Source organism: Elaeis guineensis, chromosome 13 (genome assembly GCF_000442705.2).
Source record: "Elaeis guineensis isolate ETL-2024a chromosome 13, EG11, whole genome shotgun sequence".
Lineage (NCBI taxonomy): Eukaryota > Viridiplantae > Streptophyta > Magnoliopsida > Arecales > Arecaceae > Elaeis > Elaeis guineensis.
This window is the reverse complement of record NC_026005.2, coordinates 1,993,395-2,010,455: the sequence shown is the minus strand read 5'-3', so window position 1 is coordinate 2,010,455 and position 17,061 is coordinate 1,993,395. Positions and strand designations below refer to the sequence as shown.

General features: G+C 36.6%; 1 protein-coding gene across 4 annotated transcripts in view; it reads right to left on the bottom strand.

Annotated features, from left to right (window-relative positions):
• The window catches only part of LOC105060872 (uncharacterized), a 57,020-nt gene that overhangs the window by 22,280 nt on the left and 17,679 nt on the right, over positions 1-17,061 (bottom strand). The window lies entirely within an intron of this gene.

Here is a 17,061-nt window from a genome sequence, read left to right as displayed (position 1 = left end):
CAGCAATGTGTATCAAGTGTTGGTACGGTACGAGACTACATACCAGTTCGGTATATACTACAATACGCTCAGTATGGCATGATACTGCTCGGTATGGCAAACCTTGGGGAGAACTATATCAAAAGTATTGGAAGCATTAAAAACATCAACATTAATTTAACAAATACGAATAAGACCATGATTCATCATTAATAGATTATAATGCAACGACATTACTTTGAGGAATTAGCTTTCTTAGGCATCCGTTGTGGCTCAATTGTGAAAGGTGCTTAATTTTCCATACATTTTTCACCATAGTTGCACTCCATATAACCTTTTTTGCTTCAGCTAGTTGCACTCCATATCTTCATCCATAAGATCTCAAGTCCCAAGATCAATCGAAAGTTCAATTCAATCTGAACTGCTCATTTCAAATGATATCCACACTATTCACATATATTCACTTTTGACCTAAATTTTTTTTATAATTTAATCTGTAACAATTTTCTCATTGAATCCATAAATGTACAGATACTAGAAACTTTTTTATACAGCAAGTTATTAGTAACTTGCAATGTTATGATAAACCATCCTTAAATGTCCATTATATCAATTGGCAATTTGGCATAATTTTAAAAATATTGATTTCTCTTCACTCCAAAATTCTTGAAATTTTCTACATTCTCACTTCTTATATTTCTAATAAAATATTTTCTTAACATATAAAAATAAGACCTATCAATAACAAGAAAAATTAAAATTTACCACTACTTTGAATAAATGCATGCCATCTAGTTCCAGCTTAAAAACAGAATTTGGGAGAAAAATTCACATAAGACAACAATATAGTCTCATCCACAACATATCTTCAGGATGAAACACTATCAAGAGAAAATAAAGTATATGTTATATCTTTCTTGTATTCTTTCACATATAATGGTAGAATTAACATCATTCTAGACCACTATAATGCCACATACATATATTAGGCTATTTCTCCCATTAGATGATCACTTCATCACTAGCTGTTTCTTCTCTTTTCCCCTTCACGTAGCGTTAAATCAAGGCCCACTGTTAGTTTCCTGAAACACATCTGGTTATTCACTCAGCCATCTCCCATCACAACAACTAGATCAAACCTCTATGAGGTGACATCCCACTATCCTCATATAGTATTGAATAGCATTTACAAAGTATCACCAAACCCATCGAGAATTGCCAACACCATGAAACCATTGGGTTTTGAATAAGGAAAGATTGGTTCTGATGGCGGAACATCCAAGGAGTAGAAAATCATTTCAATTTTGCATCTCCATAAGGACAGCACTTAGTTACCAATAATTCCAACCACCATCTCTTATCAAAAGATCATTCCACCTTGAACTTGTGACATTTGGACTAATTTCCCTTTCTTTTCTTCTTGTCTTAGTTAAGTGCCCTTTTTATTCATTTTTATTCAACCAAAAAAGCAATATTGGGCTATCTTTTATGTATTAGTAGTCCTACTTGAGTTGACTTTCATTGTCTTGATCTTTCTATGATCCTTGGTAGTTGGTAGCCTGAGATAACTTTCTGAAGTCCATTATTGACTTTTCTATCTGGATGTTCTAATGAAATTGGCTCCAAAGCATTTCATTATGTTAACATGAGGTGGCTGCTCTGAACTAAAAATGTATATCACTCAATTTGTTGATAGCAAGTCCTTTGGAGATCTTTTTCCCCATGTGTTATGGCGTCCCTTCTGACAGCTTAAACCAAAGCTTACTATTGAGGCATTTTTTTGTAACATTAGCTGTCTAGTATTTAGTTGACGTTCTTAAGGATATGTTTTAGAGCCCACTCATGTTCTTTTCACAATTATTACTATTTGTTAAGAATAAAACATGTGTTGGGCTTTAAGTTATGTGGGCCTGTGGGTAGTCTCCTTATTAGAAATTCTTTGTGCATTGCAGGCGGTGCAGAAAATCGGATGTGGAGCGCACCGCTTTGTCCGATTGGTCCACGTAGCCACCGCTTCCCAACGCGCATTTAATGCCAGCAGATCGGCTTTTTCGTTTAAAAATTTGTATGACGAAAATACCTTTCTTAAAAATCATGACACCCCTTCACAAAAATTATGACACTGCTAAACTGAAGCGGAGTGTTATAATTTTGTGAAAGGATATCATAATTTTTAAAGAGTATCATAATACTGCACGAAGGAAAAAAGATAATGAATATATGCGGAAACAGTATTATGATACCTCTTCTTAAAAAATATGACATCTCTTCACATAAATTATAACACCCCGCTTCAGTTTAGCCTTTTATGCAGAGGGTGTCATAATTTTTTTGAAGGGATATCATAATTTTTAAAAAAGATGTCATAATTTTTAAGAAGGATATTTTCGTCATACAAAATTTTTAAATGAAAAAGCTGACCTGCTGACATTAAATGCGCGTTGGGAAGTGATGGCTACGTGGCCCAATCGGACAAAGTGGTGCGCTCAACATTGGATTTTCTACACCACCTACGATGCACAAAAAATTTCTTGTCTACTTATTAGTGGTTATGTTGAGTGGGCCGTTAGGCCCTATATGATGTATATATATATATGTGTGTGTGTGTGTGTGTGTATGTGTAACTCAGGTCAAGTTAATGAAATTAATCATTTTTTCTTCACTTCAATAATATGGTATCAGAGCCAAAACTCTAACTCTAGCCACAGCAAGCTGCCGCCACCCCTTTCTCTGTCCAGCTGCCATCTCCTTGCTGCCTTCCATCATATTATGTCTGCCAAAACCCTAACCCTCCTTGCTGCTACTCCTAATATCCTTGCTGCCACCCCCTTTCTCTGTCCAGCCGCCATCTTCTTGCAGCCTCCCATCATCTCCTAACCCTTCCATCATTTCCTTACTGCCACATCTCTCTCCGTCCAGCTGCCACTAGAAGGTGTGATTGACATTTTCAAGCAATCCTAAAAGAATTGGGAAGGAGATCAAGCACCAGATCTGCATCTTTCCAGCCCTTGCCGACCACCAGATCTGCCCCAGAACCAGATCTACAACAGAACCAGATCTACAGATCTACCATACCACCATCCAGATCAGCCCTTTTACAGCCTACTACTTATGTCTTTATGTGTTTACTGGTTCGTGTCTCTCAGTTCAGATTTCTTGCAATGATTGTGGAGTTTGTTTTGATAGGATGTAGGTTGTGTGATGATAACCTATGGATTAGGAGTCTCAAGTAGAGATGATTGGGCTGATCACAGGTTGTTTGTGGTAGCATGATGCAAGTTGTGGAGGTATGAGGGTATAGTTTGTTGTGTTACTGTTTGAATTGATTAAAATTGTGCAGTGTTTTAAGTAATGGCGTCAGGAGAGAGCCTTAAGAGTGTTGAAGTGGTGTCCGCACACCAGAAATTAATTGATGTGATGCTAGCTAGTGATGGATCCAATTTTGTAGAATGGCGTTTTCTTGTCAAGGTCAATGTTAGAGAACTTGGCAAGAAAGAGCACCTTACTGAATTATGTCCTGAGGGAGAAAGGGAAGCCAAACTGTGGTTGGCTGAAGATAAGAGGCTGGTTTCTCAGATTGTCAATCGCATTGATAGAAAGATGGCTCTCTCAATGCAACATGTTACGACGGTGAAAGAGCCATGGGAGTTATTACATTAGTATTTTTCTGGGACTAAAAATATGAAAAGGTTATATAGTTTGGCTCAAGAGGTAAGTCGTCCAAGTAAAAATGGGCGAAGTATCATAGAGTATTACTATGAGTATAAACGAGCCACAGAAGATTTTTGTAAAGCAATGCCGATCACCACTAATGTAGCTATGATGAAGGAGCAACATCAGAGACTGTTTGTATTTGGTTGGTTGTCTGGATTGGATACAGAGTACAAGGTGATTCAGTCATAGTTGTTAGCCAACAAGGATGTGAATTCTTTGTTCGATGTTGTCACTACTGTACTCAGTGCAGCTTGAGGGAGTACCTTAGGTACTAAGGATATGTCTAATGGATCTGCCCTTGTATCTCAGAGCAATGGTGGTGGTGGATACAGAGGAGGGAGAGATGGAGGACGTGGTGATATTAGAGGAGGACATGGTGGTAAAAGATATGGTGGTCGTGAGAGCCAGAGGATGTGCTATAACTGCAGAACCAAGATATTTTCATCATCAGTGTCCTAAACCTTCACAGGCGCAGCAGATGCAGTAATAGTATCAGGCATCCAGATTTGCTCATGCTGTATCAAATCCAGTTGATTCAGTTGCTCATCACCTTAAGGACCGCAACGTACTCGTGTCTGATGAGGAGTTTGCCAGGTACACCCAGTCTCAACAGTCGACATCCTCCTCTAAAGCTACTCTAGTCAAGACAGGTAACCCCATCGCCTACCTTTCATCCTCATCCTAATACCGGGTCATTGACTCAGGTGCCACCAACCACATGACAGGTGATCAAGGTATCTTATCCCGTTATAAACCGTCTAATGAGTGCTTTAATGTAACACTAGCAGATGGATCCACTACCAAAGTCTTAGGTAGTGGAGATACATCCATTACCTCTTCGCCACCCTTGTCTTCTATTTTATATCTTCCTAAATTTTCTTTTAACTTGATATCTGTTAGCCAAATCACTAAAGTCTTAAATTGCTGTATTACATTTTTTTTGGCTACTGTTTGTTTCAAGATCTATCGACTCGGAAGATCCTTGATAGGGGAAGTGAGTCTAATGGATTGTATCTGCTGGACGAGATTGCTACTACTATCCCATCCGTTGTTGCATCTATCGTCAATTCTGACATCTCTCCATTCCAGCTTCATTGTCGTCTTGGTCATCCGTCTTTGAAAGTCTTGAAGAAAATATGCCCTGAGTTAAGTTCAGTAACTAGTTTGTCTTGTGAGTCGTGTGAGTTTGCTAAACACCATCGGGTGTCATATCCTCCAAGAGTGAATAAACGAGCCTTGTCTCCTTTTCAATCTAATACACTGATGTCTGGGGTCCATATCCTGTTACTTCCAAGTCTGGCTTTCGATATTTTGTAACTTTTGTTGATGATTATTCAAGAAGTACTTGGTTATATCTAATGGAATCTTGATCTGAGTTGTTTTATACTTTATCTGCTTTTTATTCCAAAGTTCGTACTCAGTATAATTACAATATTCGTATTCTTTGTAATGATAATGCCAAAAAATATTTTTCTGATCAATTTAATACCTATATGACACAAAATGACATTATCCATGAATCATCATGTATTATTATCCCTCAACAAAATGGAATAACTGAGAGGAAGAACCATCATCTTATAGAAGTTGCTTGAGCATTAATATTTCAAATCAGAGTACCTAAACTATTTTGGGCAGATGCAATTCATATTGCTGCATTTCTTATAAACCGCATGCCGTCCTTTATTCTTAATAGTCGTGCACCTTAAACAGTTTTGTTCCCTACTCAGTCATTGTTTTCAATTCCTCCAAAGACATTTGGCTGCACTTGTTTTGTACAGGATATGAGATCTCAGATCAGTAAGTTAGACCCTCGATCACTAAAGTGTGTCTTTCTTGGGTACTCCCCTACACAAAAAGGATACCGGTGTTATTCTCCTGTGTTAGGTAGATACCTTGTGTCTCAAGATGTCACCTTCTTTGAATCGAGTCCTTTCTTTGCTAGTCCCTCTCTTTCTACTTTTGAGATGGAGTCTATGGAGGACTTTCTGATCTACAGTCAATTATCCCACCTCTACTGCATCTGATCCACCTCATTTTTTCATTACTTATGTCTACACCCATCGAGATAAATCTCCCCAGTCAGATGTTGCAGGTCCTTAACTAGCAGATCCACCAGTGGCTATCTCATCCCTATCAGCTTCACGTCATCTGATTCTGATCTTGATCTATCTATTACTCTCAAAAAAGATAAACACAATTGTACCAATCCTATTTCATCCTTTGTTTCCTATAGCCATTTATCACAGTCAACCAGCTCCTTTGTTATCTCTCTTCATTCTATGACTATTCCTAAGACACTAAATGAGACGTTGTCACACAATGGCTGGAGGACAGCTATGGAGGAAAAAATGTCGGCTCTTGAGGCTAATAGCACTTGGGACTTGGCTTCTCTCCCATTAGGTAAGCGTACTATTGGGTGTAAGTGGATATATGTAGTGAAGATAAAGGCTGATGGTTCTGTGGATAGATTGAAAGCTCATTTGGTAGTTCAGGGATATGCCCAAACTTATAGTGTAGATTATATTGATACTTTCTCTCCTGTAGCTAAGATGACATCTATTCACATATTTACTTCCTTAGCTGCTACTTGTTGTTGGATCTTGTATCAGTTAGATGTCAAGAATGTATTTCTTCATGGTGGCTTGCAGGAAGAAGTGTATATGAAGCAACTCCTGGTTTTGTTGCCCAGGGGTATGGTAGGGTATGCAAATTGAAAAAATCATGATATGGGTTGAAGCAGTCTTCCAGAGCTTGGTTTGGCAGGTTCAATGATGTGGTGATAGAGTTTGATATGAAGAGAAGTTCATGTGATCATACTATGTTTTTCAAACATATTGATAGTAGTTGTATTTTATTGATTGTGTATGTTGATGATATTGTGATTACAGGAAGCTACGCACAAGGTATTTCTTCACTAAAGGAGTTTCTTCAGGCAAGATTTCAGACAAAAGTTTTGGGACAACTGAAATACTTTCTTGGGATTGAACTGGCTTACTCAAAGAAATATATATTTCTTTCTCAAAGAAAGTATGTTCTAGATCTCTTGACAAATACTGGTCTACTTGGAGCAAAGCCTTGCGAAACTCCTATGGATCCAAATGTCAAACTTATAGCAGAAAAGGGGAAGATGTTTACTGAACCAGAGAAATACAGAAGACTTGTTGGAAAACTCAACTACCTCACAATCACTCTTCCAGACATTGCATTTCTTATGAGTGTATTGAGTCAGTTCATGTCAGCACCCACTACTGTACATTGGGATGCCTTAATCTGTATAGTGAGGTACTTGAAAGAAGCCCCAGGAAAGGGTATTGTGTATGGAGATCATGGTGGTATACAGATTGAGGGGTTCACTGATGCTGATTGGGTAGATTCGTCTAATGATAGGAAGTCTACAACAAGATACTGTGCATTTATGGGAGAAAATTTAGTATCTTAGAAGAGTAAGAAGCAAAATATAGTGTCTCGGTCAAGTGCAGAATCAGAATACCAGACCATGGAGATTGGTTTTATAGATTCTTCTCCTATGAAGCTATGGTGTGATAATCAGGCAGCTATGCATATTGTATCAAACTCAGTGTTTCATGAGAGGACGAAGCACATTGAAATTGATTGTCACTTTGTGAGGGAGAAGATTCAGCAAAAGCTCATTTCCATCAGTTACATACACTCAGAGGATCAACTAACTAATCTGTTTATAAAGAGTCTTACCCAGGCTAGGATTAATTATATTTGTAACAAGCTGGGTATGATTAATATTTATGCTCCATAAGGGGGAGTGTTAAGAATAAAACATATATGTTGGACTTTAAGTTATGTGGGCCTGTAGATAGTCTACTTATTAGTGGTTATGTTGAGTGGGCCTTTAGGCCCTATATGATGTCTATATATATATATATATGTAACTCATATCAAGTTAATGAAATTAATCATTGTTTCTTCACTTCAACAACACTATTAATTTTAGCAATCCCTTAACTATTTCTTACTGTTTTTAACTTATGATCATGATTTATTACATTCATTTTGAGATCGGGATCCAAATAAAAATGACTCAATCATGGCAGTTTTCTTAAAAATCTTCAAGGGTCATCCAATTTGTAAAACTTTCAAAGATTGGAGTAGGTTGAAGCACTAACAAGCCAAGAGTGAAGAAAATGGGGCATGCAATGAGACCTAAGGTTCCAGAGGATAAATATGGAAATATAAAGGTTAAAAAGTGAAGAAACCAAGATACACTGGCAAATGACTTATCACATGTACATCATGCACAATATAAGTCTGAGAAATTGCCAAACAAAAAAGCAACTGATTAGCTATCAGTAGTAGTGAGAAAGTCACCCCTGGTAGTAACTTGTCATAAGCAGCACTAAGTTTCAAGTGAAGCTATATTACAGTACAATATAAATCAAGCATAGGAAGATCAAAATGGGGGCATCGTTTAGCTGTAGAAACAAATAAATGCAGGGTCGGTAGAACCATCCTAAACCATCTGGTTTGGGCATGCTAGACCGTACTGACGGTGGATCAGGACAGTTCGGGCCCTTAAAACGATACACTGATGAGGAACCATGGGAAGGAGAAGGAAAGAGAGGAAAAGAGAGAGAGGGAAGGAGAGAGGGAGGGAGACATGACCTCCGGAAGCCACCGAGGCCTTCACTACTGCTATCGAGGTGGTGGGCGTTGTCCCAACCCAACACAATAGAGAGGGAAAGAGAAGGAAAGAGAGGAGAAAGGAAAAGGAGAGATAAGGAAAGGGAGAGAGAGAAACAGCCTCCGGAGGCTACCCGAGGCACCACTGAAATAGGTACGACTAGGTGCTTTGCCACTTGCAGCTTGATAAATGTGTAAATTTGTCTATATAGAAGCATTCATTTACGGATCAAATTATCTTTATTCTTTTAAAATTAATGCTTTTTTCATATATTTTACAAAAAAGAGGTGCTGCGTGGAGACGTCAATCTATGAATTATTAATCACAAAGAATTATTCATAAATCAATCAGCAATCCTCAAGGAAATAACGGCCTGATATCTGTATTTTTATGATCACTGAGCCTAAAAGCCCAAAGCTTTTAAAGGCCCATATAGCTTTTAATGGGTGAGAGGAGTTGGCTGGCTGTGTGAATGTGCAACATGGAGGCTTCTTGTCATGAGGCGTTGGCTTGAAGAACTGGAAAACAAGAATTAAATAATGGGACTCATGGTTCTTAAGAAGTTGCTGTGACGTAGTTTTTGTTAGAAGAGCATTAAAAGTCATGAGGGCCCGCAAGGATTTAAATGACAGCAACATGGAATGAGGCCCGTTAGGATTTAAAAAAGAAGGTGCTGGGCTTGGCGCTGCATGAATTAAATGGAAGCGGCTAGATGCGATTTGAATCCAAGCGGTATGGCGCATGCATTGAAGTGCGCAGGAAGCAGCAGCGGTACGAGCGGCTTCATGTGGTCATGCGGGACCGTGGGCTTCATGCAAGCGAGCGAATGGACGCGCGGCTTCACATGCCCCTTCATGCGGAAATAAAATCTGAGATGTCACGGCCGAGATTAAAAATAAATAAATATATATATATATATATGGAAATTTCTTAGAGAGATTTAAAATTGAACGGCTTGCCTTATCCTCCCTTATCCCTCAAATCTCATCCGTTCATCTTCTAATTCTTACTCTTTTCTTTAGTCCCACATCGAGAAATTATGAAAATCTTCTCCCCCTAACATCTATAAAAAGGCCTCTATACCTCCTTATTGAAAGATATCTCTCTCTACACCATAATTTTTGTTAGAGGTCTGTGTGACAGGCAGGCATACCCACCCTTTAAATTTTTTTAGCCACCTTGTTCCTACTTTCTTCCACCCTTCCAACACACGAGAAGGAGAGTCAACCAGGGAGAAGTTGCCCCAAGCCAAGAGAGAGAGAGAAGACAGATTCTGTAAGAGAGTTTATTTTTTTTATTTTCTGTTCCAACTCCAAGCTTCGTTAACGGCTTAGGAGTTAAAAATTTTTATATCAGAATTTTTATTTAGCAATAAATTAGTTGTTCTTTTTCTATTTAATTTCTGTAATTTTAAATTCTGCAATAGAGTAGTTTAAATTTCTACATCTTTTAATTTTATAATTTTTAATTTCTGCAAGTTAAATTCCAACAAGTAGAATAAGATTTTATTTTTTTAAGGTTTCAAATCAACTATGTCTGGCTAAAGCAATCCTTCTAGGGTTTGCGATGAAGCTAGACCATGAATAGAAGCCTTCTTCTTTGAATTTCTCTTTTTGAGCTTTTAATTTTTAAGACCTTCTCCCTTCATCTCTCTTGTCAAGAGACTTGATGGGCTATCGTTGGGTCAGAATCTCTTCATAGTCCATGCTTGATTTGGTGCAAGAGAGGATAATTGGTAGAAGGCTCACAAATTTCTAAACCCTTTCTTCTCTTTCCGTGTGAAAATCTTGATGGATTATAGTTGGATCAGAATCCCTTCATAGCCTATACTTGGGTAACACAAGAGAAGTGGAGAAAGAAAGAGTTTTAATTAGGGTGAAAGCAAAATGCTTAATGGATCATAGTTGAGTTAAATCTCTTCATGATCCATGCTTGTTCATGTTTTACACCTTAATCAAGGGACATTATAAGAGAAACCATATGAAAGCTCTCTAATTCATTGGTCTAGTGGATTCAAAAACCCTAGACCTTTTAGATAATTTATCTTCATATTTAATTAATTTACTGCTTTGGTAGTTCGCAATTCAACAAACAATCCCTCCTCTTTTTCTATAAAGCTCATCTGAGCAAATATTTGAATACACTTTAAAACTCAATTCCTCGTGGGATCGACCCATACTCGTCGGACGTGCTACATTACACACCGTGCGCTTGCAGTAAATTTAAGACACATCAAGTTTTTGGCGCCGTTGTCGAAAAATTGGCGTGTTTAAATTGTGTTTCAGATTCTTGTTCTTCGTACTTTTAGTTTTAGTAATTTTTTTCTGTCTTCTTTTAGTTATTTTAGTCAAATCAAAATCTATCCTGACATAAGGTTGTCCTAACGTAACAGAAAGTTACGTTGTATGATTGTCCTAGGATAGATTTTGATTTGCATTAAAAAAAATCGTTACCTTTAATTCTTAGATTTCTCCTTTAATTGCTACTTTATTTGCTTAGTTGATTTTTTGCCTTTAATATAGATTAGATTTCTTACATTATATTTAGATTGCATAAGTTTTCTTTTCCTATTAGCTGATTTAATTTCTTTTTAGTTGGATCTCTTTATTTCTTTCATAACTCACTGATGTATTCAAAACTTAGCATTTACTTTAATTTCTGTAATTAGATTAACATAAATAAAAAAAATAATAGTCACATAAAATTTAACTAATATAAAGAAACACCTAAACTTTAAAAATCTTCCACTTTATTTGATCATCTTTCTTTCTTTGCATTACATTTTCATAATATATCTTAAGGGCATCACTCATTAATCAGATAAGGTGGAGATTTGATCACCCTTCCTTAGCCCACAAATCACTTTCTTGCATCTACATAACCTAACCGTTAAATAAAATTGATTAGACGCCAGTCCTAGGGACATCCGAGCTCATTAGGACAAGAAAACCCAAAAATTGGATAAGGTTTAAGTTGGTTAGCCTGTCAGTGTCTAAGAAAGTGGTTCAGGAACTACGTTCCGAAGAAAGATGGTTATCTAATTAGATCCGTTGCGAAAGTACGAAGAGCCTCCCATCGATCTTATACTTATCTGACTGATTCGGTTAATCGATTGCGAATTTGGAAGGCTCGAAAGCAACCTTGGTAGTTAGGAGCCATCTAGAATTAGAATAACCCTACGTAGAGTTTTAATTTGTTTGATAACTTGCTTGCTTTTAAAAGTTAAATCTAACTAAAAGTCTCTCATCTATCGGTCTAGGACCCTTTAGGACTCTGATCCCTATAACTCTTCTTCTTCTCCTCTTTTTCTCTCATATATTAAAATAAAAAATTTAAAAAAAATTTCTACTAGGACAAAATGATGATTGCCAGACACAATTTAAAGCCTACAAGCCTATAAGGTCACTGAGGAAGAAATAGATTCCAATAGACAACCTAGAACCTTGCTGGACCTGTGTTATCCGATTAGCTCTGTCCAACCGTCTAGAATTAAATCCTCAACTAACAATTTTACAATTGACCCTCAAATGATTAACATGCATCCTACATTCACTGAAATTGAAGATGCATACATTTATTCAAGAGAGTTTGAAGATACTAGAATTGCAACTTTGACCAAAAGAATTGAAGCCTTAGAATACGAAAAACATATCCAATTTAACCAAGTGCTAGCACCCATGTGCATTCGATGCGATGCACCAGATCATGTTGTAGAGTGTTCTTTTTTGATGAACCCAACCCAAACTGAGTTCATACAGGAGAGTGCCTTCAATGAAAGCCACATAAATGAACCTTATGCATCAACCTATAACCCAAGGTCGGGAAGTCATCCCAATTTTACATGGTCACAAGATGCAATATTAGGAGCCCATAATTTTTATCAACCCTATCTCAGGCCCAACCAAATACTAAATGATCAACCAGGTTTAAATCCTGAGGAAAGAATCAACACATTACAAAAGAATTTAGATATTTTAACGCAATCAACCTCAGACATTAAAAATACTCTCAATAATTTTATGCAAATCACTGATCAGTTATTTAAACAATTGGGCCAATCAACTATAGCGGTTAGTAAACTAGAAGAGGGTAGATTACCAAGCCAACTAGAGGTTGACCCCAAAGCTCAGAATGGTCTAAAACTTAAAGATCAGTTCAATCAGTTGAGAACATTCAGGTCTGAGGAACTGGAGGCGATACCCAAAGCTGATAATAATAATAAGATATCCACACCTAGTGACCATTACACTCAGCTAAAATCAAAATTAGTTGTTGAACCCCTTATGACACTGGTTGAACCTCTGTTTAAAAAAGAAGAGGCAACAATAAGAGATCCAGAAATACTCCCTCAGCACATCGAGTATATAGATTTAGGTCTTTTAAAACCCCAACTAGTACTTAAGTTATACCTAAATCTAATTATAGAAGAAGAATTGTTAGTTATTAGGAAAATGAGTCACATAATGATCTCAAGTAGAAAATATCTTGAGGAAGAGCCTGAATCACGTAAAGAATTACAGACCCATGTTAAGATTCAGACAGGAATAGAATAGGCACTCTTTTAGTATCTGGCTGAAGACGTTAAACTTAGCGCTTGTTGGGAGGCAACCCAATCTCTTAGATATAGCCTTAATAAAAATCGTCATCTTAATAAAAGTCTGGTTGAAGACGTTAAACTTAGCACTTCTGGAAGGCAACCCAATTTTTTTAAACTAATATCTTTTCTATTGAATAAACAGAGATACCCATCTTTGGATTTCAAACTTTCAAACCAACATCGCACCAAATCACCTTCAACAAAAAACACATATTCACCAAGTGACATCTTTCTTTTTCTTTCTTGCATTCCATTTTCTTTCTTCCTTCGTTAGAGATAATGATACTTAAGTGGGGGGTAGGAAAAATCTTCTAAAAATATTTTTGAAAAATTTTTGAAAAATATACCGCATAAAAATCTTTGAAATTAAAAAATTAAAAAAAAAACTCTTTTAAAAAAAACTTTGAATAAATTATGTGTCAAGAAATAGAATCTTGAGCGAAATAGACTAGAAAAAAAATAATAAAAGTTACAAAGTATTTGCTAATGACTATAGCGAGTTAAGGAGTAGATTAGTTAGGTAGATTTTTAGCAACTTACTTAGATCACTTAAAGGCTATTAGCACTTCTAATTACACCTGCACACTGGCAAAGCAAAATAGGTACTGATTGTGAGACCAACTGAGGATTTAATTATCACTTAAAATTGATGATTGATATACACTCCAATCAAAAATTTGAATTTGAAGAAAGAGCTACCTACCTAAAATAAAAGTACAAAACACAGAGTATATGTGGATTGCTCTAAGCTTAGTAACCAGATCTCTGCACCTAAGTCAAGTGTGGAGGTTTGCGTCAAATGGTGAAGGGAAGACCAGAATGCTCAGCACTAGAAAAAAAAAAAGAAAGAGAGAGAAAAAGAAGGCAATGTGAAAGCTACCTTAAGTTCATGAACTTTATTTGGGGGTGTATAGAAAATTAACCAAAATAAGATGATAAGAGAAGATACATTTGTCCTTTACAAGCCAGCACTCAAATGCTAAGTTGGTCATCACAAGCACAAGTACTGTAGATCTTTCGATGTATTCTAAGAAAATTTCTGATTGCACTAACTACGAAATTTACTTCTAAAATTCAATATTTAGTTAGTAATACTTCTAAACTCTTGGACTTTCAATCCTAGATCTACTTTTATAAAGGATGATTTTAATAAAATATTGTCAAAAAAAAGGTTATAAATATGTATATGTGTGTGTGTATATATATATATATTGTATTGCTAAGGGACTAGCAATAAATAAGTTGGGGGGTGTGATAAGTGTGTAAATTTGTTTATATAGAAGCATTCATTTATAAACCAAATTATCTTTATTCTTTTAAAATTAATGCTTTTTTTCGTATATTTTACAGAAAAGAGGTACTGCACAGAGACGTCAATCTATGAATTATTAATCACAAAGAATTATTCATAAATCAATCAGCAATCCTTAAAGCAATAACAGCCTGATATCTGTATTTTTATGATCACTAAGCCTAAAAGCCCAAAACTTTTAAAGGCCCATATAGCTTTTAATGGGTGAGAGGAGTTAGCTGGCTGTGTGAATGTGCAATGTGGAGGCTTCTTGTCACGAGGGGTTGGCTTAAAGAAGTGGAAAACAAGAATTAAATAATACGACTCATGGTTCTTAAGAAGTTGCTGTGACGTAGTTTTTGTTAGAAGAGCATTAAAAGTCATGAGAGCCTACAAGGATTTAAATGACAGCAACATGGAATCAGGCCCGTTAGGATTTAAAAAAGAAGGTGCTGGGCTTGGCACTGCATGAATTAAATGGAAGCGGCTGGGTGCGATTTGAATCCAAGCAGCATGGCACGTGCATTGAAGTGCGCAGGAAGCAGCAGTGTTACGATTGGCTTCATGTGGTCATGCGGGACCGTGGGCTTCATGCGAGTGAATGAATGGACGCGCGGCTTCACGCACCCCTTCATGCAGAAATAAAATCTGAGATGTCGCGGCCGAGATTAAAAATATATATACATATATATTTGAAAATTTCTTAGAGAGAGATTTAAAATTGAATGGTTTGCCTTATCCTCCCTTATCCCTCAAATCTCATCCGTTCATCTTCTAATTCTTACTCTTTTCTTTAGTCCCACATCGAGAAATTATAAAAATTTTCTCCTCCTAACATCTATAAAAAGGCCTCTACACCTCCTTATTGAAAGATATCTCTCTCCACACCATAATTTTTGTTGGGGGTCCGTGTGACAGGCAGGCATACCCACCCTTTAAATTTTTTTAGCCACCTTGTTCCCACTTTCTTCCACTCTTCCAACACACGAGAAGGAGAGTCAGCCAGGGGGAGGTTGGCCCCAAGCCAAGAAAGAGAAACCAGATTCTGTAAGAGAGTTTATTTTTTTTATTTTCTGTTCCAACTCCAAGCTTCGTTAATGGCTTAGGAGTTAAAAATTTTTGTATCAGAATTTTTATTCAGCAATAAATTAGTTATTCTTTTTCTATTTAATTTCTGCAATTTTAAATTCTGCAATAGAGTAGTTTAAATTTCTGCATCTTTTAATTTTATAATTTTTAATTTTCGCAAGTTAAATTCCAGCAAGTAGAATAAAATTTTATTTTTTTAAGGCTTCAAATCAACTATGTCTGGCTAAGCAATCCTTCTGGGGTTTGCGATGAAGCTAGACCATGAACAGAAGCCTTCTTTTTTGAATTTTTCTTTTTGAGCTTTTAATTTTTAGAGACCTTCCTTCTTCTCTCTTGCCAAGAGACTTGATGGGCTATTGTTGGGTCAGAATCCCTTCATAGTCCATGCTTAATTCGGTGCAAGAGAGGATGATTGGTAGAAGGCTTACAATTTCTAAACCCTTTTTTCTCTTTCCGTACGAAAACCTTAATGGGTTATAATTGGGTCAGAATCCCTTCATAGCCCATACTTGGGTAACACAAGAGAAGTGGAGAAAGAAAGAGTCTCTTAATTAGAGTGAAAGCGAAATGCTTGATGGATCATAGTTAAGTTAAATCTCTTCATGATCGATGCTTGTTCATGTTTTACACCTTAATCAAGGAACATTATAAGAGAAACCATATGAAGGCTCTCTGATTCATTAGTCTAGTGAATTCAAAAATCCTAGATCTTTTAGATAATTTATCTTCATATTTGATTAATTTACTGCTTTGGTAGTTCGCAATTCAACAAACAATCTCTCTTCTTTTTCTTTAAAGCTCGCCTGAGCAAGTATTTGAATATACTTTAAAACTCAATTCCTCGTGGGATCGATCCGTACTCATCGGACGTGCTACATTGCACACTGTGCGCTTGCGATAAATTTAAGACACATCACAGCTCATTGTGTATAACAAAGGAAAAGGAATTGTCGATCATCACCCATTACACTTGATCAAGATAATATCTAACACAAAATAGAACCATGACCTAGTATATGATGCTACAAATCAAATGAGATTAAATTAAGACACTATAGAAAAGCTACAGCAAAGGTGAAGAACATGAAAGATCCAAATGATAAAGCTTTCTTTCTCCACAAATAACAGGCTTACACAAGGATTGAACAAGCAAGCATAAAACTGGAAACTGAAAGATAAATAACAGATTTTAGATTTATCAAAAACTATGAGATTTTAGAAACATCTGCAAGGGTCAGAAAAATAATGGGACTAGATCATGGAATCATAGACTCATGTTGTCAGATAGAAGTGAAGATTACTTTATGGTTATCTAAGAGGTAAATGACATGTCGAGTCCAAGCTGTGAGAAAAGAAGCAGCTGATTCAATGTTGTGTTTGGCTCTATAGCCCAATGTCATAATGACCAAACAAACGAGGGGGCAAACATGGAAAAGACAGCATCTGCAGAGCTACTATTGAGCTGTTGAAAACTTGATAAATCTATCAGAGCTACTCTCTGATCTGAGTAATTAAGTCTTAGGTTAACAATAATAAAAGAACCCAGCATCTGTGCATGCTTTTTCAATGACATCTAACCAGTTTATTTCAATTGGCATGGCATTTGCAGTAAACACACAATTAAGGGCTAGATAAGGAGGAAGCCAACAACCCAAGACAATGTCATGTAGTAACAAACATCATGTTGATCATACTGGGATGAGTCTGCTATGAGGTCAAGTTACAGAGGCAGCT